Source organism: Bacillus rossius, chromosome 2 (genome assembly GCF_032445375.1).
Source record: "Bacillus rossius redtenbacheri isolate Brsri chromosome 2, Brsri_v3, whole genome shotgun sequence".
Taxonomy (NCBI): Eukaryota; Metazoa; Arthropoda; class Insecta; order Phasmatodea; family Bacillidae; genus Bacillus; species Bacillus rossius.
The window spans coordinates 88659638-88683333 of NC_086331.1; the positions used below are offsets into that span (position 1 = coordinate 88659638).

General features: G+C 36.9%; 1 protein-coding gene across 6 annotated transcripts in view; it reads right to left on the minus strand.

Moving 5' to 3' along the window:
* LOC134529441 (uncharacterized) overlaps positions 1-23696 on the minus strand; it is a 631226-nt gene that overhangs the window by 560496 nt on the left and 47034 nt on the right. For 4 of the 6 annotated variants that reach the window (XR_010074585.1, XR_010074583.1, XR_010074596.1 and 1 more), the window contains exon 2: positions 7548-7701. The gene's annotated coding sequence lies outside the window, so the exon portion shown is untranslated. Of the gene's footprint in view, positions 1-7547; positions 7702-15374; positions 15513-23696 lie in introns of those variants that run through there. The other 2 variants (XR_010074597.1, XR_010074594.1) reach the window with 2 other exon arrangements.

A 23696-nucleotide genomic window follows, 5' to 3' on the forward strand; every position in this document is an offset into this window, starting at 1 on the left:
TGTTGTGTACGCACGGTGTTTTTCATTGCATTAATTAACCGCGAGTATTGGCACTGGGTCGTACTCCGGAACAGGCATAGCTTCAGGTCGCCTGTCGCCAAGATGGCAGTCGGTCAGTTAGAGAAATTACCTGATCCGTCATTGCAAGACCCTAGCCGCAACATCTACGCTATGAAGCTACGAGTAATTAATTTGTATTGTGTTACCCGCAAGTTGATGTGTCGGGACACACTCTGGAGAGGACATAGCTTCAGATCGCCTGTCGCCAGCAAAAGGCAGTCGGTCGGTTAGAGAAATTGCCCACTCCTTCATCGCGGATCCCTAACAACAACTCCTACGCTTTATTTCTAACGGTGTTGTACGGGCTGTGTGAGAGCTTGATGTAAGTGTTTGAGCTGCCAGCAGGCTCGTGTATTGTGCCCAGCGGCATGGCCACCCATTACAGTATAGCCACACTCGGCGCTGGACGGAATTCTCTGAACAGTCCGCAACCATTTGGTCGGGGTCCGGACTCTGGGCGCGCGCGCGCTGTGATTGGCCGGAGGGTCCGGCCAATCACAGCGCTCTACGGTGGTCGGTGCGCAAGTACCATTTTCGGTCGCTTAAATTTAATTATTTCATCTGGATCATATTGTCCTAGTGATGAAACAAGTGGATTTTCGTGTGTTGCACATTTGTCATAAAATGTCTGTGTGGTTCGGACGTAAAAATCATGTAATGTTTCTGTGTTCGTTTCCCGATGGAGAGCCTCGACTGGGCAGTATCGGGGAGCGTCTGTAGCGATGCGAATGCATCTGTTCTGTATTCGCTGTAGTTTTGCAAGGTGTGATTTAGCTGCTATAGCCCACACAGGGGCTGCATATGTAATTATTGGGCGGATGAGGGCGTTATAGAGCAGCAGTCCGTTTTTAACTGTGCCTCCGAGGCGCCTACTCATTACTGGGTACAATGCACACATTCTGCCATGTGCCTGTCCCTTCTTCGAATCTATGTGAGTCCTGTATAGTAGTTTGCGATCCATTTGAACACCTAAATATTTAGCAACGTCTTTATGGGGAATTTGGTCGCCGAACAGGTTTAATTCAGGCCTGCGATCGTGGGGTGGTAGATTTTTACGCGTGAAAATTACAGTTTCTGATTTTGTAGTGTTTATTTTTATGCGCCATTTTGTGCACCAATCTTGCATGGAGCTCAGTGCGGTTTGTAGCCTATTTGTGGCTAATTGTAGGTTATGCGATCGGCTGTAGAGGACTGTGTCGTCCGCATAACAGCCTAATTTTACAAGGCGGTGTGCAGGTTTTGGCATGTCGCTCACGTATATATTAAATAAAACTGGGCCTAAAATGCTGCCTTGTGGCACGCCTGCATTTATAGGTTTTATGTCTGATTTAGAGCCTTCTGTTGTGACTCTAAATGTCCTATTGGCTAAGTAAGATGTTATTAATTTAATGTAACAGTCAGGGAAGCCTGTTTCATACATTTTATAGATTAGACCTGCGTGAAAGACTCGATCAAAGGCTTTTTCTACGTCCAGGAATGTAGCTACTACATAATCCCGCACATTAAATGCGCTAGTTATTTCTTCCGTTAGGCGGACTAGCTGTTGTACAGTCGAGTGTGCACTACGAAAACCGAATTGCTCGTCAGGCAATATGTTATTTTCTCGTATGTGTGTTTTAAGTCTGTTCAATAATATACATTCTGCTACTTTAGAGAGTGTATTTAGTAGGCTAATTGGCCTATAGTTTTGCGGCAAGGATTTGTCTTTTCCTGGCTTATGAAATACTATAACATTAGCCTCTTTCCATTGTGTCGGAAAGTAGTGTAGTGTTAGCATAGCATTTATGCATGCTGCTAAGTATTCGAGTGTTTCATCTGGTAGTTGTTTTAGGACGATAGCCTGTATACTATCATTCCCCGGGGCTTTTCTAGGTCGCATGCGTTTAATAACACGTTTGACTTCTTGCGCTAGTGTAGGGACTGGTTCTGCAACTACAGGTTGTTGTAGTTTCATGCGCAATTCCCTGTATATTTGGGCAGTGAATTGTCTGTCGCACGGCTGATTGTGAGGCCGGAACGCAGCTTCAAGTGTATTCGCGAAGGCTTCTGCCTTATCGCGGGGTTGGAAGGCAATACCAGTGTCTGTTTGTAGTGGTGGTATTTTATCTGTTTTATTTAGGAGACGTCTGGTCATAGTCCAGGCACTATTGTCCTGGATTTTGAGCCTAGAAATTTTTGCGTCCCATGTGCTCGCTCGCCAAAGGGCAATTTCGTCTGATATTACTGTTCGTAATTCATTTATTCGGCGCTTGGTTTGGGCCATTCTACGTCGTGTGTATTCGCGGCGCAGTCGACTTTTTTGTGTGATTAATTGGCCTATGTGTGCTGGCAGCTCGTCATGCATTAACCTAATCTCCTTTTCTGGAATGCACCTGGTTACTCCGGTTTGAATTTTTGTTGTTAATTCAGTGATTGCTGCCTCTAGATTTTCACTGTCTGTTATGTTTATTTCGGCCGCGTCCGGTAGATTATTTCGGAGATAATTTTGAAAACCCCCCCAGTCGGCTTTTTTATAATCTTTGATTTTACGAGGCGTGTTTGACTCTGTTTTTGCATCATCAAATATAATGTGTACCGGAAAGTGATCGGAAGACATTTCATGCACAACTTCAAGTTCAAATCCGGAATTTACTCTTTTATTAAGTGCAATATCTAAAATGTCTGGTTGTGTGTTTTGTCTACCAAAATCATGCGTGGGCTCTGAGGGAGCATAGACATGATAGTTTCTATTTAATTGGTGCATGTAGAGTAGTCTACCATTCGCTGTTTGGTACCTACAGTTCCACTCTATATGTTTCGCGTTTATATCGCCGATTGCTAAAAACGAAGGGCCTACATCAAATAGTAAATCTAGGTCTGCTACTTCTAGTGATCTGCCTGGTCGCGCGTAAATAGAAATTAATTTAATTTGCTGCCTATTTATTACAAGATTAATTCCTACAGCTTCTAAATTTGGAAAGGGAGGGAGCTGGCATTCTGAGTGTTTTATACTCTTATGCACAGCTAAGGCCACGCCCCCTCCTCTATTATTTGGTCTATCGCATCTGTATGTGACGTAATTTAAAATTGTGAACCGATCGGATTGTTGCAAGTGTGTTTCATTTATTGCCGCAATATTTATTTTATATTTGTCGAGGTGATGAATAAATTCGTTCATTTTATTTTTTATTCCATTCGCATTCCAGAAAAGGATTTTGTGTAAGTTTGTGTGGTTGGTCGATTGTGTTATGTCGGGTCCCTGATTATTTGCTGCCATTATGGCGAGCAGTGATGACCTGGACAAAGCCCATTGTGGCTCTGATTTTTTCTTTAAGCTCCGTTGCGGGATTGCACCATATGGCCATGAGTTGGCACATAGGGAGGATGGTCGCGGCCAGAACTGGGTCAGCCTTAAAGGTCTCGGACTGTTCCAAGACCTGGAGGAACTGCGACATGTCTGGCGCAGGTGCGGGCTCACTGTGTGGCACAGCCTGTGGTTCGGTCGATGGGCCTGGGGCCGCGTCTACTGCCATTGTTTCGGCAGATGCTGGGGCGGGGGGAGCCTGGGTCTTGACCCGCGGAGTCGGTTTTGGTGAGGGGGTAGGTGCCGCGGGTGTGGCCGGCTGCCTGTCTCGCTCTGCGTGCTTCGCGTGGGAAGCACCACCGCCATTTTTGTGGCCACTATGGTGCTTCTTGAAGTGCGGCTTTGGTTGTCCCTGGTACTGCCGGCGTGGTCTGTAGTCATTCGCGATGGCCGGGTAATCTACCTCATTGTAGGTAGGCCCCTGCGTAAGTGGGGCATACCGGTTTTGCAGTGCCGGAGCCAGGTATTGGCCGAAGTACTGCGGCTCCGGGTACCTGGGCGGGCCCCATGGGTTGGGCCTCGGAGGCCCCTGTTGGCCTGACGGGCCTGGATGCTGGCCAGAGGGGCCTGGGTGTTGGGGCTGCGCCTGTGAGGCAGCCGCAGCTCGCCGGTTTTCCCGCATGGCCAGCTTGGACTGGCGTTCGCGTTCCTTCCTCTGCTGAGGGGGGAGGTGTCGGCGAGTCTCGGCCTTATACACCGAGCAGCCGCGGTAGTTGGCCGCGTGTGGCCCGCCGCAGTTCGCGCACCTCACGTGGTCGCGGTGTCCTCCGTGGGGGCAGTCGGGAGCGCGGTGGGGCCCGCTGCACCAGCGGCACACTGGTTTGGCGCTGCAGCCTCTGCCGACATGCGAGAACCGCTGGCAGGTGCTGCACTGTGAGGGACCCGCGGGGTGACGGTAGTCCTCAACGCGGATGATCATGCCCGCGAATTCTCTGATCGCGAGAATTGTGTTTGTGTCGCAGGTCTGAGGGACCTCGACAACCAGTTTGTCGCACTTCTGGCGCGTTTGGCGATTCTCCAGGAACCAGAAGGACTGGACTGGGAGCTGCATGTCGGTGAAGACTTCGGTCAGGAATTCGGCCGGGGTTTCGCGATGTACGCCGCGGAACACGAATTTCTTTGGAATTTCGTCCTTCTGGAGAAGGACGGAGTACTGGGCGCCGATCGCCTTTAAGGCCCTGATCGCGGTGTGGTACTCGGTGACTGATGCCGTTTGGACCTGGAGTTGGTCGCGGCCTCGGTTGTACACCGACCATTTCTCCTGAAGGGAGTTCTTCAGGGCGCTGAAGATGGTCGGGTAGTTGTGCCCTTTGTCCAGGAAGACAAAGAGCGGCTTGATCTGAGGTTTTTTTGTGCTAGCCTGTTGTGGCTGTGCGGGCGCTGCGGGCGCTGCGGGCGCGCCAGGCGCTGAGGGCGCTGAGGGCGCTGCGAAGGGCGCGGGGGGTGAGGGGCCCCCGGCCACGCCTACCATGTCATCGTGGTTGCGTTTCGGCCGCTTGCCCTGGACCGTTTGCCATGGGCAGTCACTCGTGGTTTCGCCGGAGGGCATGGGAGCCATCTCCGAGGTGTCCATCGTTGTGGTCTAGTCTCAGTCAGTCGTGCCTTTCACACAGAATCACCCACTGACCGCAAGCGGCTAGGCCAAGGGGGACTTAACCCCGGGTGTAGTCAGTGTTGCTTGGCTGTTGAGTCCAAGTCAGTCGTTAAACAGCAACAGCTTTAACCTTTCCCCCTGTGCGCACTGGGCGCACAGGAATTTTTTCGGTGGCTGTGTAGCACTTGATAAGTGCTAGCACAACTTGTCGAATCTCTTCGCTCTTCACTTCAGGGCGGCTCCTTGAAGATCGGGATGGTCTGGCAGAGCAGCTCCGTCAGACGACCTCTCTCCTCGGCAGCGCAGCTCTTTTTCCTCTGAAATGTTTCTGGCGCGAAAATGACGGAGAATAAATAGGTTGCGGACGGTGCAGAGAACTTTTCAGGCCCCGATGACTTGAGCGGGCTCCACATGGTGGCGTGTGGCTCAGGTTAATCCCTACCATGCTGCAGGGATAGGCGGGTCACGGCGGTAGGGACCCGCCTGCGCCTGACACCACGCGATTGTTGGCATCTAGTTATGGAGTATTTGGGCAGAGGGCAACACAACAGGGTTTGAGCTCATTGTTTTGCACCGCGCCACGCGCCATATTCGTAAGAACATTGTGTTCTTTAAATTATGTATTATTTCAATTACTTGTGTAAATCAGTATTGTTAAAAAGTGTTGTATGATTATTGTTTTATCTTTGTAACTAAATATTTTTTGTTTGTATAACGCTTTTCACGCTTTAATTTGACAGGGTAATTATTTGTCACGAATTATCATCTGATTAACTAAATCACACACCGTATTATAATTATGAGCCCACGAGATGTAAATATGTTAAGTCCAACAAAGAATATGCTAGTTAAAAAAGTTTTAATCAAATCCCGTGCGTGGAATATTAATTTTTATTTTTATTTTTACTTTGTGGCAATATAGTTATAATGTAAAGAATTGCCGTGACGTAGATCCGTGCCGTTTAGTTTTTGCATTTCGGAGCGGCGGACACGTTATTGTTCATTCATTAGACGGCAAAACATTATCCATGGTTATGAATGCATTTTAGTATGTCTATGTAGTCTATTGGCAGAATCTGCTGCACTATAACTCAATGATAAGGTGATATTTGCAGAACTACAAAATCGGTCTGGAAGAATGCTCGATCAATTCTAAACTTTACCCAATATTAAATTAAATTAAAAAATAATTTAGTATAATCAAACCTATATTTGATATTTAATAAACAAATTTTCTTAATGGTTTGAGTATTTCAACAGTGAATAATATTTATTGTTAATTAATCACTACTGACTGATCAATAATTATTTATATCCTGATCTGTTGTTTCAAAGTTGAGTAATAATTTAGTTTATTCGTGTTTAATAATTTGTTTTTATTTTAATCAAATTTTTAATAAATACAATATTGGTAAGGATTCTTAAATACTTTAAAAACAAATGAAAGCCAAAAAACACCGCGCTGTGTTATCCTGTTATTAAATTGTAAAAATGGTTTTGCTAAGTAATTACTAAGTTATATTATAAATGTGGTTAACAAAAAATTTATTGAAGTTGATTTACTTTTTAAAACGTGTATAAATTGTAATTAGTATTTTTTTCATGCTGTAGTAGGGGTCCTGAAAATCTTAATATAACATGTTATGGTGTAATTAAACAGTGAGTAATATTTATTGTTGATTAATCATTATTAATTGATAAAAAATTATAGATAAATTGAGCAGTTATTTTAAAGTATGTAATAATTTTGTTAACACATTATCATTAATTCATTTTAATTTTAATCAATATTTTCTAACAAATAGAAAAAAGGTTAGTATTTTTAAATTCTTAAACTCCGAGCTGTGTTGTTTTTAGAAAACTGTCTTCTGTCTCTCTTTTTATCTCTGCTGTTTTACCCCTTACGTTATAATTTCGAGTAGAGGTTCGAATTGCCAAAGAAGTTTTCACTTCTATCAAATGTAGGTAATAAATAACACGCTCTTTTTTTTTTTTTTTTGCATTTTTGTACTATTACCTGGTAAATCTGAATTTATAGCATTTTTGTGCACATGGAATTAAATACTAAAAAAATTTGGTTTAGTGGCAATGCTGGTGGCTACTGCGTGGTGTGTTTCAAATTTATTTCAAATTTTTTTTATTTAATTTTTATTAAAATTTTTAAAATCATAACATTTCTGAGTATTTTTAAAGGTTAGCTAAAATCATTTTTTTTTCTTAAATTAATTAGAAAGCATCACATAGTAGCGAGTAAAATTGACTTAAAAAATAAAAAAGTTCCAGTTTTATATTCAATTTCATTCTCCTTATCTTTACTGCACAAAAATATTAAACATGCAATTTTGCCAGCTAAATATGTAAAAATTATGCGATGCATATATATATAATAGGCTATATATTTATTTTGTGAAAGTTCAGACGCTCGAAAAGTCGGAAAGGTTAACCGTGTGGAAGGTAAATATAAAATAATGACCTGTAATCGGACGGGCAAGAAGAGCGAGCTGGCAACGTAGCAACAATCAACCCACGGTCCCACGTCTGGAAACTCACCTCGCGCCGACTCCTTCGCCCCAAGATGGCCGCCTGGCGGGCGCTGACGGACACAGGCTCGCGTATCGCATGCCTCCGCCTCTGCGAGCAGGCCACCCGAACTGTGCAGCCTTAGCGTTGCCAACTCGTCTTTACGGGACTCCAAGCGGTGACCCTGTAATGTCATTGTGGAATATTACAAATGGAGGCTCCATGCACTATGGCCATATCATTTTAAAAATTTTCACGTATTATTTCTTAAGCATGACTTCAATAATCAAAAACTCTCAATGCGTTTATGTTTATGCTTTTAAACATAATGTGGCTTAACAGATTTTTTTTGATTAAAGTCTCCAGCCTCACCTACCTCGCATACAGAATTTAATACATACCTAACGATCTTTTAAAGTTATTACATTTTTTATAATAAGACACAAATAGTTGCGGCTGCCATTATTAATCAGTTCAAAATTTTTAATTATAATTATAATACTTGCAAACCAGCAGATTCAAAACATTTTACGGTACATCCTATTTATGTACGGATCTGTAGGATGAAAAACCTGCTTCTGCGTGTGGCAAATTATTCGTGGAGAAAAAATCAATGGCTGCCACTACTGACATAATAAAACCACCAAAGGCACATTTAAAGTTAAAGAACCGTTAAAAGGAATAAACTAGGTTTATTTTGATGTGCTACTCTTACACTAGTGCCTAAACAGTTGAATAAAATTAAAAAAAATATTTAACTTAAAGACAGTGAATTTTAAACAAAGATAAATATTCATCGTGCAACTAACTGAGATAATGAAACCAGGTTAACACGTGCATGATAAGATAAACAGTTATCGCCACGTATACCTATATGTAATTAAAATGGACTCCTAGAACTATTGTATAGGCTACATGAAAAGAATTGTAACGTTTATAAGGTTTCTTTTTTTTCGGTAAATTTGTTTTTTATTGCGGTTGTTATTACAGTTTTAGGCTTCGTCAGGTTAATTTTGGGCTTCGTCAAGTAGGCTAGACAGTTGGTAGGTATTGATTTTGTTACAGAAACAGAAAATAAAATGGTTGTATTAAAGTGTCTGTAGGTTAGAATCCACAATTAGATGTTTGAAACATCAGTAAAAACAAAATTTATTTTCTATAACAAAAATCCACTGGTATAATTTACCTGATCAACATAAAATAATGTATAATGATTTGACGTAAACGCATTATTTTATAAATGGAAACACAAATTGTCTTCGTAAATGAAGCAAAATTTTTTTACAGGTCGTATTATAATAAATTCTTTGAATAAAAATGACTTTCGAAAGTGAGTAAAAGCCAATTTAAATTTGTTAATAAACAATTATTCCAAATAATTTTTAATGGGCCTATTACATAAACTAGTTAATTAACGTCACTGATCAAAATAAAGATAACTTACTTTTATTGTTAATGATATTAAATAATTTCTGTTCAGCAAAACTTGATTGGAAATTATTTTAAAATTTGCGTAATGTAATGATTTTAAATAATTAGCTTAGTGGTTCATTAAATTTAAATTCCAATCGTAACTCTACGTTCATTAATTTTTAAATACAAACTATTCGTAGGCTCTGCTATACCTTAAACGTTAAACTATAATTATCAAATCTAACAATAAGTTATTTCTGGAAATTAAATGCAATTTTACCACGAAAACGTTTCTCAATTATTTAATCAATTTTTCTTATATGACATGAGACTTTATTTACAGCCAAGTTTTTAATTTTCATTAGTGTTTATGTAATTCGTTTCAATAGTTATAAATTTTATTACTTACGTTTTCCAAGCGTAAAGTTTAAGTAGTCTACACATTAAAAATGTATTTTGATCTACTTTCACAATTTCAACATATATTTGGCAGAAGATCGAGTTCTACAATTCTAGAACGTCAGTTAAACAATGAAATTAATAATTTAGGTGTTAAATTTATCAATATCCTATTTGTTTACCAGCACACTCTTGTAGTGGCTATGTATATACACACGAACGTGATTGTAAAAGAGCGTACAATTTGTCACAGTAAATTTATAACGAACAAGAAACTGCAAAAATACTAATTATTTTACTATTCATACTGACAAAACCCATTTAATTTACAAGAGGTTACGAAAGTCTTATCCCCATTTCTTCATAACTGTTTTTGTGCATAATGGTCGTGCGGTTACGATACTTAACAAACAATCAGAAAATTGTAACTTTGGTTCTCCGCTAGGTCACTCAGATTATAGGAAGTAATTATCTGATTATTAAAAGTTGATAAAATAAAAAATAAGTTTACAGTACGCTTTATCAGTAACAACTATAAGCTATGGAAAATTAAATAATTTTAGTAGTCAAAACTAACATGTTTATTTTAGTGACTATTTAGTAAATAAAGCAGTAAATTTGATAGTTGTAGTAGTAGATTTACAAAAGCATACATTTGTAAATTTATATAACACGGAGTAAAAATACATCAACCTCAATGATATATTTACCAAACAATGGAAATTGTAATTTTACATTAAATGTACCTATATGGCAGCAGTCTCCACCGATGTTAGAGTAGTTTTACACTAAATGTATGTGGCAGCAGTCTCCACAGATGTTAGAGTAATTTTACACTAAATGAATGTGGCAACAGTCTCCACCGATGTTAGAGTAATTTTACACTAAATGAATGTGGCAACAGTCTCCACCGATGTTAGAGTAATTTTACACTAAATGAATGTGGCAACAGTCTCCACCGATGATAGAGTAATTTTACACTAAATGAATGTGGCAACAGTCTCCACCGATGTTAGAGTAGTTTTACACTAAATGTATGTGGCAGCAGTCTCCACCGATGTTAGAGTAATTTTACAGCTACACGTGTTGGTGTGTTATTACTCTTGTGTTTAAGTAAAAATACACCAACACACGTAGGTGTGCAATTACACTGACATCGGTGGAGATACTTAGTCTAAAATTACACAACATTTTTTGCAGTGTAGGCTTCCTACGACAAAGTCAGTCTATTTGTGACATGACGGGAACAGATCTCAGTTTTCTAAACGTCGCAACTGTCGTCTTAGGCAGCCATCTGTGTTTGTCTGTGCTGTCGCCGTTGCAGTGTACAGAATATCGGTTTTGTGACATCGTTGGATTCACCTGTGCGTCTCTGTGTTGTCGTTGTGTTTAGTGTCGTCGCGAGTTCGTCGGTTTGTCGCTGTGTTGCCCAAGGTATCTTTTGTGTTTATTTACTGTTATTGTCGCAACTGTCTCTTAGTTGTCAACCCACTTGTTCACCTGTGCTGTATCATTTTTCTGACTTATTCCTTCCACAAAATTTTCTGCGCGGTCTTGGTGTTTAATTTTTTGACATATCCTGATTTTGGTTTGTTTTTTGTGTGATTGCATATTTATCTCTCTTGTCTGTTATTGAGGTGTCTTATGACATAGCCTGCCTTGTAATCCACAATGGCGTATGTTTAAAACTAAACCTTGAATCAATTTTCCCCCCTTGCAAGAAGCATTCAAAGAACTATTTCAAAACTTTGCATAACACTATACGAATTTAATTAAATCATTGATTGAATAGATTGATATAGTAACTACTATTTTATTATGTCACAGGAGTCATAAATAGTAGAGTATAAAATAAAATTTGAGACATTTTTGAATAAAATCGAAAGGTTAGTATTTTTAAAAATTTAGTTTGTAATATTATTTATTTGATGTTTCTGTAAGTCATTTTAAAGTCAAGTAAGTATTAACGTCTGTCAACTTGTTGGCCTGGTGTCAAGAATATTAACCTTGATTTATTTCGAAATATTTTATATTGAAAAATATAATGCAAAATTTTAATTCATCAAAGTAGGGTAAATCGTTCAAATAGTTAAATGTTTGATTTTGTTCTTAAAGATGATTTAAAAAATATATATTTGTGTTATAATTTTTAAACATTTTTTGTAGTTATTTTTCAATATAATTTAGGTTTATTATTTGTTAACTACTATCTTCTAATAATAATTATAATTGATTAAAAATATCCTAATTTTAAGTTGTATATAAATTCGTTCAGTTAAGGATTTGACATATTTTATCAAAATTAGGCAAATGCTTTTAATCCTATTCAATTGAATTATGTAGACTATTATTTATAGAAAATATATAATGAACTTTTAATGTTATAGGCCTATACCTATAGGTGTATATGCCTAGTTGTAGTATTATATACTAGATAAAAAGGTAATTGTTAGTGTTATCAACCTATGGACCTTACAAATAAGTTTGTGTTGAAAAATACAGAAAAAATAAAATAAAATCCCATTTTACTGAATATGAAAAACTTATTACGGTTTAAAAATATTTCATGAAATAATGATAAATACATTAAATATTTTTATTTTAAAAAATATTAAAACTTTATTTAATTTTTAAAGATTCTTAGTTCATTGCATATATTTTAAGTATTGTTAAAATTTTAATTATTGCGTGAGTTAAATAAAACGTAGCGTTCAAGGGCTATTTTAATCAGTAGTCACTGAAGTTAGTTTTTATTAAGAACATATTATATATAAAGCCTATCGAATGTGATTAGAAATTATTTTTGTAGACTATAGAGGTCCAAGTAGGTCCTGTCGTATTTAATTCAAATTGGGCACAGATTTAAATCCTCCATAACAGTTACACCTCTTTAGGACATTCTTATCGCCTATAAAAATATTATTTTTTTAATTATATATATTTAGATACAATTCACATTCTGGTTACTAGGCCTATTTCAGGTTCTGTAATGTTGCGTTTATCTAGTTAGAGTGATAGTGTGTATAAACCTATACAAACCGAAATTCGTTTTTATTGAGAAAATATTTAACAATAAATCACTTGTTGGGCCTAACAAATTTAATTGTCAAAATTGGATAGAACATTACCTATAGTTCAATTTATTGGAAAATTTTAAATGTTTTTCTTATACAGAATCTAATTTAAAAAAAAAACTTTAATTTGTTTTTGATGAGACGTTCGGAGTTTTTAAGGAACATGTTCGGGCTTATATAGAGCGATAGTGTTTGTCAAACAGTTTTGACCATTAAAAGCCTACATAAATTAAAAGTAGGTAAAGAAAAACTTCCAAATTCGAGATTAATCGTCATAAGACAAGTGATAGAAAATTAAATAAATAAATAAACACCCAGGCTTACTCATAAACACCACATACACATAGGTACACACACATAGGAAATTAATCTCGCAAAAGTTTTGTTCCTAAGGAAAATAGGCTGAAAAAGGCACAATACACAATAGGCTTAGGTACCTATGCTGGCTTAACCATTCCCGAGAAATTTTAATCTTCGACATTCTTGAAAAATTTGGCGATCTAATCCTTTTACAAATCAAATAATAAGTCCACTTACGTAACCTCTCATTGGAAGGTCTACCAATATGCCATGCATATTCACCCCCTCTCCTTAGATAAGTATTTAACCTACCTACTGTATTTACCATATTTAACAACTATTGTCTCTCAAATAGGTGACAAATATGCAAAAACAGGGGTCAACAATAATTTGGAATCAATTTCCCCGACTTTTCCCTGACTTCCCATGGCCAAAATTACTAATTTCTCTAAATATTAAAAAAAAAAATTATAATTGACCAACAAATAAAATCCAGCTTCCACCATTCCCATACCTAGCCTAGTTCAAACAGAACCTTACATACGCCGTTATACATTGTGGGTGTTGGCAGACTGTAGCATGACCCTTTGCCCTCAAATTACTATCAATAGGGAAGTTGCGTTACTTTCCCAGGATTTCAAGTGAATTTTCTGATTTTTCTGTGACATTCCCTGACTTTCCAGAATGTGGACACCCTGAAAAATATGTATCAATAACAATTATTCTTAATAAGGATGCTTTTATTAAACTTAAAACAGAATGTGAATTAAAATATAAACTGTACCCATAAAATAATAATTCAAATCATCATCCTAACAAAGCCCTTGAAAGAGTCATACACTGTGTGTGCCCCGTAGGGCAGAGATATCCTAGCACTTTTGTTAAAATTCTAACAGTAATATCCCATCTCGCTATGGCAAAGGCAGCGTATCAGCAAACCAGGAATACCCACACTTATAAAATCAAGAGCGGTCACGACCTCCGTTTTAGGCCTGGTTTTGGTATAATCGAACTATGTGCAAGAACGCAAGATGCAAAATGTTCAGCTATCACACTAAGTATAGAGTTACTGGTTTATAAACTACTCAAGGCATAGTAAGGCAACGCTATTATTATTCAACTTCCAACATTCTTGCGTTTCTGCTTGCGCTTCCAACCGCCATATTTGAAGAGAAGCGTTCCGAAAACTTTTAAAAAACGAAAAAATATGTGCATAGATGCCCATGATGCTAGATATATAGGTATTATTATATGTATTATGTTTACGCTTGTTAAACTTCACACATCGAAAGAAAATAAAACTTTTAAATAAAATTACTAAAATTAATTTTGTTTTAATGATAAATATAAATTATCAAAAGAAGGCCGAGGGAGAATTTTTTGTACTGTTTTATTATTTTAATCTATTGGTTTGGTGATGTCTTGCTACTCGCGTGCTTTATAAATGACGGTGATTATCTGACGTTGCTGCATGTTGCGTGTTTCGTTGTTGCGTAGTTTGTAAACCCGGCCTCAAGTGTCCGGTATGTTGTGCTGTTCGCACACCCCTCTAATTCCTTCAGCGGCTCACATTGACACGAGCCTACTGCTGTCATCACGTCAGGTGTGTTGTTCGTGGAGATGGAACAATACTGCATGGCATGAGCGTAGATCTCTAGGAGGAAGGGGGGGCAGGGGGCACCATATCCAAATATGACTTGTATCGGTTGAAATCCACGCGCAAAACTCCCGGGCCACGAATTCCCACCCCTTTTTTTCAACGATTTCCCGCGGACAACACTTGCGAATCATTCAGATTTGCGTCCCCGCTGCATGGAAAATGTTCCGTTACCTATCGAATATTACAAAAAGATTCGTCATGGACTAGTTTCTAACAGCGAAACAACAAAAAAGGAAGAAGAAAAGTACTATTTTGAAAAAATATTTTTAGAACAAATAAAGAACTAATCCCTAAATTTAAACAAGCACGGGTTCTTAAGTTCAAATAGGCTTATACCTGTGACAAACACGACGCTACAGTGTTATTTTTGTATGTGGCACAGAAATATTTTGTAAAACTGCACAGCTCAGCAACATGCTCGTAAAAACGCTTTTGTTAAAAGGCAAATCAAATAAATAAAAAATGCCGTGTCTTAGCTCGGATTTAAGTGGTAGGCCTAGAAGTTATAAAAAAATAATCTTACTTATGACCATCAAGATTCAACAACTTTGTGGACAAATTACTTAACTCAATTTTGCCATAGTCACAAAAATAAATATTCAGTTAACCTTACATTTTCAAAACAGAACACCTAGGCCTATTCGTTCAATATCTTATCAGAACTTGTATAATATAGAAAAAAAGTAAAGCACACAGTAGGCGTAGGCTTTTAATAATTTACTGATGCATAGGTATAAGCCTTATGAAATATAATGATTACGAGCGTACACAAAAATTCATTTCATTACGAAAAATAAGCTGGAAAAAAGGGGGGATTGGCACAACCATTTCCCCCGCTATTTGCTTTCAAATTATCTCCATTTGTTGGTAGAAATGATACTTTTTTTAGGGTTTCTTCGGGGGAGACCCCCCCTCCCTTTCCTTTTATTGTACGCCTTTGATAACGATAAAATTACAGGTAACAACGTTTTCTGTAGCCTACGTTATTTGTTGATAGTTCGTACGAAATACCTCGTCACGATGCGCAGCGTTAAGACACAACTAGGACCTATTGAACTAGCGAAGACAAAAGTCCAGAAATGACGTCTTCAGTGCCGACCAAAGCAGCCCTGGCGCGCTGTCAAACGTCGCCAGGAGGTTTTAAAATGGCCGCCGCATCTCTCCTAGGCGTGGGCCGGCAAAAAAAAACTGAGGTTCAAGTCGAAAGAGAAAATCTGCTCTGGGCCGGTTTAGCCAATGAGGGCGCGAAGAGCCGCTTCAGAGCACGCCCCGATCAATCGCACGGCCAGCCAATCACGTCCAACCCCTGTCCAGAGGGCGGAGCCAACAGCTTTCGAGGACAGTCTAAAAAAAAGGAAAGAAAGATAAACAGGTCACAGCTTCTCCACAGGCGGTGGGACCACAAACCTCGTGTGTAAAGAATAAGAAAGGCCACTAACAGCTACGGTGAAAATAGCGCCACGTCAAACAGGCATGTTAAATTTCATCGCGCTTTTATTGCCACGTGTCCGTTAATTAAACCGCAGCACCGAAATGTTTATTTTCTTAAAGAAATTTTATGTGAATATAAGATAGGTATGTATGTTCCAAAGAACTATTCTGAATATTTCTACACTTAGATAGTAGAATAAAATAGGCTTAGTATTCAAACAAATTACTTTTAAATTCTTTTTCTAGGATAAAATGTAGCCGTAATAAATTTGCTTGGTGTTAATAAACACAAATAAGAAGCCTAATATAATGTTTACCGTATAAGCCTACACTCACGCAATGTAAACAAAACACTAGGGATAAATGGTAGGCTTATATAACGAATAAAGTATTTTTTCCTCATATTCCCGTATTAGAGACTTTGTTTTATTTGCTTACTTCGTCAGCATCGCAAAACAGTGAACCAACACTCTTACTTTGGTTTGGCGCTTACAGCTTTGGCTTAGTGGCCGGCTTATGTATAGGCTACCTACTTAATTTATTGTAAGTACTATAGAGTCAGACATAGACCTGTATAAATTAGATATTGTGTGTATTACTGAGTCATCTAGGCTAGGTGCACATATATCGTTGAATATAAATACATCACTCTCATTTATGTCAAGTTGGCTTACTGTATTTGTAAATATTTTCAGCTTCAATTCAATTGTAAAACTCATTATGTTAACCTCACTTATCAACCAGTAACTCCACTGTTCAAATGCACTGCATTGTTTTAGGTTAGGCCAACTTGATGTATTAGAGCGTTAAGGATGAACTGTTCTATGTTTAAATTTATGTACAAGACAGCTTTAGATCTACGCCTACTTAAAAAATTTTAACAAAACAACACTTCAACTTTCAGAACAACGATAGTTAAATTACCTATAACTATCTTTTTTTTTCGAAAGAATATTTTTTTTACGTCTTACGAATGAAATTTGATGAGAATAACTTAGGTTTTGCACACACAGGAAAAAAAAATGTAAATTTATGATTTGTTGGTCTATTTAAATTTTTATCCTGTGCTATTGAAAAACAATTATCTACAATGTGTAATTTTAATCTAATGTTTCTGGAAAAAGTAATTTTACGAAACGCCTAGTTTATAGCTTGTTACGCGAATAGCACATACATCTATAGGTAGACATATTATAGGTACATCTAAGATACCTATGTGTAAAATTAGGAATTTTTTTCCCAGTGCCTGACAATTATATGTCTTAGATTTTTGCAACTCAACACAATAAGCGCTAAACTGAATTATTCTCTCATAGCTGTAATTATTCGTGAGCGTGTGCCCACTGCATTAAACAACATGTAAATAACGGGAAAATCATATAGGCCTACTAGCCTTTCATGAATTTTTCGCTTTCGTTTCATAATTTACGGCTGGTAAAAAGGTAGACTATCATTTACCTACATGGTGAGAAAAATAAGCATATATAGGGTGACCTGGGTTTAGGCCTACATTTAACACTTTAAGACAACGTGTTAAAAGCTAGCTAACTGTGTAATAACGAAACTTTGATCAACAGGGTTTAAAACACCCACAGTCCTTCATAACCAACTGAGGAAAGGCTCATCAGTAAGATAGTTAAGATTTGTTTATGTCAATAACTAATCTTCCTTTTAATCTCAATGAAAATAAATTCCCATACCTAATGCCTATAGGCAACAAGGAAACATTTTGTAATACATTCAATCGATGATAAAAGTGTTTTCTTACATTATGTATAAAAAGTATACAATTTTAACGAATTGTTTTATACATTGTATCTAGGTACTGCATGACCTTGCATTCCATTAATGACCCAAATGTGATAAGCTAGTGGGTTTGAAATGATAATAAGCCTTGTATGAAAGGCTAGAGAAGGTAAAATAATTGGTGCGCTAAGTAATTAATTACTACATATCAGCAGGACATAAGCTTTGAAAGACAAAAAAAAAAAACTATAGTTAGGCCTAAAACCTATAAAACTGAATATGAATTAAAAATAAATTTGAAACAATGGAAAGGTAAAGTACTTATATCAAAATTTCATGGATTTATAAAAAAAAAAAAACGTTGTAAATGGGTATTTACATTATTTGGAACAAGATTTATATATTTTTTTATTGTTTTTTTTTACTGTTTTTTTTTCAGCATGGCCTTGAAAACTACTGAACGGATTTTGTAAAATCATTTTAGTTATTATCTAAGGTATTTCACTAACGTTAATACTATTACGAAATTTTACTCCTTAGCGTGTGTAAAAGGGGTAAGATAGCCTATGGTTTTACGAAAACAAATCATATCTCCGAAGTCAATCACGCGAAAATAAGTTATTAGGTATAATGAAAGCTAGAAAACTCCTTTTATCGTTTTCAGAAATTCCACCCCTGAAGCGTGTAAATGCGCAAGATTTTTATAAGGAAAACTTAAATCGACGTAGGAAACTTAGTATGAATAAGTTACATATAAATTAACAAAATACATACACTTTTTTTTTTAATTCTTACTCAAATATTGTAGTCTACGTTTGGTTTACCAATAATAAAATAATGGGTGCGTGTATTTATGTACGCGCGTTAGAATTTATACGTCGCTACTTGGTGTATAAAAAACTAACTTACTGCATAGAACTAATTTAAGGAAAGATAATAATAAAAGTACTGGAGTGATATATATTATGAATACGGTTATTATGCAAAATTAAATTTTTTAAATAAATACTCAGTATTCAATATTAATATAAACACATGTGCAAAATTAATTAATTGATAAAAATATTTGAGATAAATTTTCATAATGAAAATCAATAAATTTTTGAATGTTTCTTTTGATTTATAAATTTTAATTATTTATTAATTAATAACGTAATAATATATTATACATATAAATTATACATACGGGAACATAACCTCACACTTGAAAATACACTGAAAAGGTTTATTAACCATAATATATCACTAATATACACAATAAATAAATGTATTAATTATATGGACCAGTATTCAAAATAAAACACTAAAGTAAATGATTTAAAAGCACATATAAAATTTAAATTTGTATGTAGCCAATTTTCATCTTGTCAATTTTGGTTGGATGTTGCGCGCGCATTGTAAATTTAATTATCATAATTATTTTCATAACGCGCCTAAAGAAGTACCTACCTATAATTTCAATAATATATCTGTAGCAAATATAGTGGAAGGTAAAAAACCGAGCATGAATAACAGACCTACATCCATAAGTAAACCTTCATAAAACTTTTTATTTTTTCTTTTTTCTAAATTTGACTGGAAAGGGGTGAAAAGTGGAGATTTATTAAACGAAATCATAGTCTGAAGCTAATAAAGCGGGTAGTAAGGTATCCAGTAGAAGTAAGTATATGAATAATAAACATAGTCTATCGTAATGCACAACTCCTTTCCGAAATTTTACCCATAAGGAGAGGAATGGTGTGAATATGGTTTCATTATAAAAAACATCTCATGAGCTAATCAATCTGAAGTTGAGATATTTCCTTCACATAATTAACAAACTAAAATTACAATTTCTTATTCACTAATCTCGTTAAATTTCACCACAAGCTGTAAAATGGGTAAATTTGCTTTTACAAAGAATTTACTAAAGGAAAAGGTACAAATCAAGCTTGAATAAAATACATAAAAAGTTGCATAGTGTGTTATTTTTTCTTTTGTAGAATTCTACCACTAAGGGGGTCAAAACGGGGTAAGTTTTGTTTATAATAAAAAAATATCTCCAATATCTACATATCAAGCTAAAGGTAAGGTATTGTTAAGATTACGTATAGGCTACCTAGTAAAAACTGCTGTTTTATAAGAACCAAACTTTCCCCGGTTTGTGATGTAATAAGGATAATTTCGGTGTTACAAATAGCCTATAATTTATCTCCGATTAAACTCAAGCAACAGGAAAGAAAATTTGAATGAAAAACTTAAAAAAAAAAAAATGACGTAGTAGGCCTATGCAATTTATATCTGTATTCCAAAAACGTTAGTTCAAATCGGTGAAAAGGGAGTTAGTTTTCGTTTCATGTCAAGAAATCATACTTCAGATGACATTTGAGTGTACGTTTAACTATTAACTACCTATTAAATTTCAGAAAATTTCACACGCAAGCAGGTGAAACAGGTAGACTACTGAGTAACAAGTGTATATTTTTACCTAATTGTTTAATGAGTGACAAAGGGGGAAGTAATTCAATAAATAACAAAGATAATACTCTTATTTAACACCAGCAGAAGGTCAGAATCCTGGCATCAATAAGGTATAGGTATACCTAAGGGGTTACTTAGCTTTCACCTCTAAGTACGAGGGAGGTGGGTTGACCCGGGGGGGGGGGGGGGAGGAAGCGAGAAAGTGAAGTTTATATACTTCGATGTGCTCAAAAGGAAAGTAATAAACATACAAAACATGTACATATTATAAGTATATGTTACTATTTTAGAATTTCCACTCATAATGGGGTGAAAAATTTGTTTGGAAAAAATATAAAAATGCTATATCGGAATTCATTAAATCAGGATATCATACAATTGTCATTATAAATTTAAATTTCAAATAGAGATACCTTAGTTTATTATACATTTTCTTGGACTTCTGTAATGAGGTGATAAAAAAGAGACGAGTTTGGTTTTATTGGGTTTATGAATATCGCCGTATTAAAAAAAAAATAACCATGAATTGTGAATTTTCATGTAAGCCCTAAACATATTTTACATTGAAAATAAAGAATAGACTGAATTTTTTTTATATCATCATTGGGAAAAAAAATGGAGGGTGATAATTTGTGAAGATGGATTCAATAAGGCTAAGCAAAACTACTGATAATACTCAAAAATAGGCCTATGCGATTGTTCCACAAATCTTAAACTAAAAAAAATATTAGGTGCGTAGGCCTATTCTACAATTTTTGAAACTACTATCCCAAATGAAGTGTGAAACTATTATGTTTAGATAGCCTATATCTCCAAATCCTACAACTAAAACAGAATAAGTATAGATATTAAATCGGCACACGTAGGCTAATCCATATTAAAAATTTACATGTTTAACAATTTCCGCTTTAAAAATTCCATACTCTAATTAATGCACTCAAATTACATTTCATTATGTCTATTGGTTTAGTTATGAACATTTGGAATTCATCACATACTTTTCCAACAATGTTAGGAACATTATCAGCATTCTGAAATTTGCGTGAGCTAAGCCGTGGTTGGTTAGCTAGTAAGCAGTAAGCTCACCGAATCAAGAAACGTGCTGACTAAAATTTAATTCAACGTAGGGGGATTTTTTCTCGTCAAAACTAGGGACAGACTAAGTAACTTCTTGAATACATATAGGCCCTATTCACAAACCGCAGCTTTTGAAAATGTGTTTAGTAATACCTACAATATTGTATTAAAAGTACTTATAAAGTTTATTGATAGGAAATATTTTAAATATACAAACTATAATGAAAAGCTGTCATTTAAACCGTATGTACTAAGATATAATTTATTCGATACTCAGGGCCACGTATGTTTCGCGAAAAAATCTGAACGCTCATTAGACTGCAATAAGGTATGTCCGCGCCAGTGGTTTCTTCCTTGTAATTGGCGGCCGTCTGCAAGAGAAGCAACTTGCCAATTGCCTTATTCGACCAGGCCATTCGGGACTCGTTTGCTTCCACACTGAATGGCTGTGATTCGTGTACTAACAGTTAACATGTACCTGAAACAAACTCACCCAATCACGAAACACAGACGGTGCTACAATGTTTTAACCCTCAGCTAGTCTCTAAATATTTTCGCGAAAAATAAATGCCCCCATAGATACTGTTCGGAACGGAAATAACATTTTTAATGCAGGCCATACAGTGGCGTAGCCAGGATTTGTGTATGGGGGGGGGGGGGGTGTTAAAAAGTATGGCCCCCCCCCCCCCCCCCCGAATTAAAGCGGGGGGTCCGGGGGTCCTCCCCCGGGAAAATTTGGATTTTAAGGTGTAAAATAGTGCTATTTTAGCAGTTTTCAGTACTTAAATTTAAAAATTGTAATGGTAAAAATTTTATTAATTTTAATATGAAATTTGTTTTGAGTGATGAATAAGAAATTAATTAAAGATTTGGTGCTAAGGGGGGGAGGGTTTGAACCCCTAACCCTCCCCCCCCCCTGGCTACGCCCCTGAGGCCATATGCCACCATTCATTCCGAACGAGTATGTACACTAGCCTACTTTTCATACATTAGTATCTTTTTATTCAAGGTCAACCGCTTCTCGAGGAAAATAAAATAGCTAAAAAGAACTCTCGTAAAGTAAATTCTGTTTCGCCAGACCGTTTCGGAGAGGCGCGCCGAAGCGACGAGGCCACGTGACACGCCGCCCAGGAGGCGTGGCTTGCGGCCGGGGGGCGGAGCCAGCGGGCAAATGGCGCCGTGGGAGGGGGGACCCTGGTGTCAGTCTGCATCCACACTCCGAGGAGGAAGCACCTGCAGCGCTCCGCTCGCTTGCGGCTGCTCCCCCAACTAACTGTCCAGATCGCGCACTCTCTGATAACGTGAAGGTACAAGGCGCGGTAGATATGGTTCCTGATATCTTATCTGCTCCGGGGAGAAACAACCCACGATCTAAAAAAAAAAAAAAAAAAAAAAAAAAAAAAAAAAAAAAAAAACCTTTTCACGTTTGGTATAATTAGAGACCTGCAAAATTTGCGGATTCATTCGGTGAAAGGCTAGAATTCAAACACATATTCCTCTTAGATAATTTTGCTATTTGCTTACTGTTCATCTGGACGAATCTCAACCAGTTATGAACCCTCAACCAAAGAAGGATCGAATCACAGACAAACCAGCTGAGACGACTTACAAGTCGGCAGCCAATGAACTTGCGTTATTTGCCCGGGTGTAAGTACAGGGGTATGTGCAGTCTATCCTGAAGGCCATCGAAACCGCGAATTTTGCAGGTCTCTAGGTATAATGTATGGTTCTTTGAGGTTAAATGGAACCCTCGTTTCTTTTCACATGAATAAGTATTTTATTAAGGCTCGGTCTTTCACAACATGTTAATTTTATAACGTTTCCTCGCCATTACTTTTATTTAAGAGTCATTTATAATTTTTTAACTCGATACCTTCTTTGCATTTGTTGTTCTGCCAAAAATATTTTCAACAGACAGGTATTCACTTAGTGTAATAGAATGGGTGCAAAAAGGCGCGCAAGTCTTCGTAATTGTCATCACTTGCGCGTCTTTTTACACTCCTGGTATTACACTAAGTGAACATCTATTGAAAATGTTTATGGCAAAATAACAAATTCTAGGGACGTACCAAGTTAAAAGTTTAGAAACAGTCCTTAAAAATGTAATGAAGAATAAATTAAAAAAACATGGCGTGTGATACCCAAGCCTTAAAGACGTTTTGAACATCTAGAGACCCGTGAATTTTGCGGATTCAATGACCTCCAGGATAGACTCCAATATCCTCTACACACTCGGGCAAATGCCAACTGTTCATTGGCTGTTGACTTGTGAGTCGTCTCGACTGGGTAGCCTGTGATTCGACATTTCTATGAGTGAGGATCTCTAATTGGCCCTCAGTCCTCCAGATTAACAGAGAACCAATGACAGAAGCAGCACTAAAGTATAATTATTTGAATTTTAGGATAACACGAAATGAATCCGCGAAATTCACGGGTCTCTAAACATAACTTTCCAGAATAAATAGACCTATAGCCTACTTGTTGTATAATCACTATTTTAGTTAAAATAAAAAGGCCTTTCATATATTTTAGGGTCATTCTACTACATTTCAAGACGTGACTGAAGTATTACCGCTACCTGTACGACGAAAGTGATCTTCAAACCCGCGAAGTATATTC